We start from the raw sequence: 4,375 nt of genomic DNA, 5'->3' as shown, positions 1-4,375 counted from the left end.
AGGTGACACATCTGGGCTATGCATGAAACCTTTATCCCTGCAGCCAAGCTGCCACTCACACCTTAGTTACAGCAAACAGCCCAAGTGGACCCTGGAGCAGGCTGTCACCCACCATCCCGCATCACCCTGCTCACCCACCTTCAACTGCTCTGCTCCATTCCATTTGTTATCCTGAAAATCTGAGCTCTTGTCCTGGAAGGTGTCAGCCAAGGGGGTTAAAAAGGAAGAAAGGGGGCAAATCAGGGAATTCACACACAGAATCAAAAGGAAGACACAGACCAGAGATTTAGGAGCATCTTTCCTCCAGCTGAGCTGGAGGCAGGTCAACATAAGGCCATGAGGCACAGGGATGTCTCCCTGGTGATACCAAGTTGTGCCTCTGCTCAACAGGATCCCAGCAGGACATGAAGTCCCTGGGACTGTGCCCAGGTGAGCTGTGAAGGACACACATGATGCTCTGCAGAATGGCCCAAGCCCACACTGAGCCAGCAGCACACAGACCTCCCAAGGAGCCACTCACCTTGAGGAGCTTCGAGACCTGACTCCTGACAGTGAAATCCAAATACTCTCAATACAGAAAGCCAAGGGGGGTGGGGGTGCTGAGAGGCAGAAACACAATAAAATGAACCTTATGAATGCTAAATCAGAGGCAGCAGAGCAAGTCACAAGGGTGTCACAAGTTGTGAACAGTCAAGGGCTCAGGCTTCCTCTGATGCCACACACCTTGTGCTCTTGCACCAGAGCTGATCCCAGCTTTACAGAGCCCACAGCAAGCCCATGGACTCAAGGACACAGGTGCTGGCAGAAGCTTGCCATTAAACCATAGCATCCAACAAGGAAGAGGACAGCACTGGGCCTGGCAAGAGCTTTGAAGGAAGCTAAAGAACCAAAATGAAGACTGGAGATGGCTGAGCAGAGCACAGTGCAGAACTGGAGCATGGGAGAAGGAAGTAGCCACAAGAAGGAAGAGCACACAGTGAGAAAAAAAGTAGTGAATAAAAGGCAGAGGTAAAGCAAAACAAAAAAGCAATCAAGCCACAGTAAGTTTAAGGGAATTATTTAATGGTGATCCAACTGCAACACGTTACAGCAGTACAGGCAGTGTTAGCAGAGATCTCATCACACAGACTTCCAGGCGAGGGCAGGACACAGCTGCAGGAATCCCAAAGCCTCCCATTGCTGTTACTCATGCAGAGCTTGGTCTCCACAGACATAGAAAGCTAGATGGCAGGTTCTGCCTTGCTTTGAACTCCCAATTAGGTGCCCTCAACATACTTCTTGTCCCTGTGCATTCCTGTAGGGAACAGCTCCTGCCAAACCCCAAAACAGTAAAGATGCCAACTCTGACTTGCTCTAAGTCTACACAAAGGAGCCAAGGGATGGAAAGAATCAATGGGGGGGATGAAAGTCTTCTCTAGCTGTGGGAGATGGACGTAGGCTTCCCTAGTGCTGCAGCGACAAGCACAACTGCTCCAAGGGTATTTGAAGAAGACAGCCTTCCTTCTACTCAGATACATCATGGGGCTTCCCTTCTTGAGGAGCTGGATTCCAAGCAGACAGGCCCAGAGCTCCTGCACACAGAGGAAGTGCTGAGCACTCTCTAAGACATTTTGTTACCCTGGTTCTTTAGAGTTAAGGGTGCATAGGAGCTCAGTTTTAACTGCTTTGAACAGCGTTCCCCTGCACCTCCCATGTGCCCAGGTCTTCTGCCACACTTCCCCCCCACCAGGGCACAAGGAAATCCACCTTTAACTGGTCAAAGCTTCCCAGTGTCTTTCCTTTAGGCTTCAAATCGTCTCCTGAAGATCAGAATTGGGAACAACTCTAAAGCCTTTCTTCTGCTGCGAGCCGCAAGGCGATGACCAAGACCAGAAAACACAGCCAAGGAGTTCTGTTGGTGACTGAAACTCCTGAACATGAGGAGAGCCACAGCCTTCAGTGGCAGAGAGGTCAACAAGGGGCTTTACTTAGCAAAATCATATCCAACTTCATCCCTCTGGTTTTCTACCTCATTCACTGTGTGCAGACTGAGCAGGAGTCTCTAGACTCTTCAGTATGCATCTTGCTTTAAAGCATTGGCATAGCATGAAGAAATAATCACTCCTGCATCACCAAAAATCTCTGACAGAAATGCAGCAGCACATACTACTGGAGCACAAGCTACATGCTTCAAGCACAGTAATTAGGTCTCCAGTACTGAATCGCCTCCAGCCTGGTCTGTAAGCCCATGGATGTTAGGCCCAGAGGCATGATAGAGGTCAAGCCAACCAGCGACTCCTGCATTCTGATTAGGGGCTCCTAGCAGCATCAGGGAGTGTAGCAACAGCACACAGGGAATGGGTTCAAACTCACACAGGGAAGGTTTAGGTTCAATCTTCGGCAGAAGCTCTTCCCTGTGAGGGTGCTGAGGCGCTGGCACAGGGTGCCCAGAGAAGCTGTGGCTGGCAGTGTTCAAGGCCAGGTTGGACACAGGAGCTTGGAGCAAGCTGCTCTATCATTCTAGTAGCTGTCCCTGCCTGTGGCAGGGGCTTTACCTAGATCATCTTAAAGCCCTTTCCAACCCAAAGCATTCTATGACTCTAACACACAAGCACAGCACACATAGCAGCCCCTGCAGACTCCAATTACAGGCCATACCCACTGCACTGGGTGTCTGAGCTCCAGAGGCAGAGCTCACAGGACATCTACACATGGTACAGCTCACCAACATGGAGTTACTCACCCTCTGGTTCCCTCTACTGCAGCTGATAAGTACAAGGAACATCGAGGGTTTCAGTGTGACAGCACTGCCAGAGTTGGGGCATTCCGAGCAGCCCAGCACTGTTACCTTTCTTAACTAAAACACATTTCTTTAGCACATGATAGGAAACAAGGGAAAACAATGTACAATCTACATCCCTCAAAGTCCCAGCACACAGAAAGCTGTGCAAAGTGAAGCAGTTCACTTAAAATACTAAAGTCAAAGAAAAAAATGGGCAGGGACTGAGAGTTCCCAACAAGCTCAGCAGTCCCAGCAAGGTAACAACCAGAGCCCTTGGCTTCTTGAGCTGTTTTACATTGGAAGACACACAGTAATTTCTAAAGATCACATTTCTAGTCCCAGAAAAGGCTAAGCTTAAGGTTTTAAGTCAGATCCTAGGGGAAAAAGGCTCCTTCATGTATTTCACAGTCCAACTCAAGAGGTAAGCCCACACAACGGACAACAGCACCAGATCACCAGACTTGCTTCAACTGTTCCATAACCTTGGCCATGCCATCAGTAAGGGAGCCTGAACTATTTAAACACTTCATTCCACATGTGAGACAATACATGTGATCCCAACACAGGCAGATGCATCCATACATGATCCAAGCTGAAGGTTTAACATTGAGCACTCCAGTTTCATGTATGGCTGTACTACCTTCCCATCACCCAGCATCTTTCTGCCCCACCAGAACAGAAGCAACCAGGTCTAGTGGAAGGTGGCCCTGCCTGTGGCAGGGGATTGGAACTGGATAAGCTTTAAAATCCCTTCCAACCCAGACCACTCTGTGATTCTGTAACTATGAAACCACCATCCTCAACTTCCACACTTGTCACTGCTCCCTCTTTTGCTCCTTTGTATGCTCTGATGTCCTCCAGGAACTCCCAACACCAAAACCCAGCCAAACCTGCCACAAAACCCATTCTTGGGTGACTCACTTGCAAAGTAGATAAGGGGAATGACCAAAAAGCATGCTGCAGGGTTGGCAATCGCCCCAACCCACCCTCTCTGTACTTCTCAAAGCAAGGACCTTGGGACTCCACTGCAAAAACATTGAACAGTTCCACCATGGCTGATGCACATTCTCCTCCTTGGTAAAGCAGGCTCTAGCAGTAGCATTACCCTGCATATTAGCAGTTTACTGACAGCAGCAGCGTTACCCTGCCTGTTAGCACAGCTTAGTGCCAGCAAGGCCAGGGATGGTTAAAGGCCAACACAAACCCAAGATGCACTAGACTAGCTCACACTCTAGTTGTTGTCAACAGGTTTTTATCCAGAGCCACACTTCAACAGGCCACAAGTTGCTTCTAAACCAGTAAAGCCAGAAACACACTGAGGCACAGCACAAGAGCACGGAGGGTTTACAATGATCCAATTCCCAAGCTGACATTCCTGCATGCAGTATTCCTCCCCTCCCCTGGAGCTGCCACCCCTACAATGTCAACCAGCCAGAGAACATGGCCACATGCTCCATTTCTCTTCACTTGAAGCTCTGCTCCATCCCCACGCATCGAAGCACACAGCTCCTGGGTGACTAGCTTGCTGTGAGAGGACTCCAGTACACGCTGCTCACACCTACATCCAGCGCTGAGCACACGAGGCCATTGAGAGATGAGACAAGCGGAACAGAG

Source organism: Melopsittacus undulatus, chromosome 10, assembly GCF_012275295.1.
Source record: "Melopsittacus undulatus isolate bMelUnd1 chromosome 10, bMelUnd1.mat.Z, whole genome shotgun sequence".
Taxonomy (NCBI): Eukaryota; Metazoa; Chordata; class Aves; order Psittaciformes; family Psittaculidae; genus Melopsittacus; species Melopsittacus undulatus.
Note: the sequence above shows the minus strand (reverse complement) of the source record.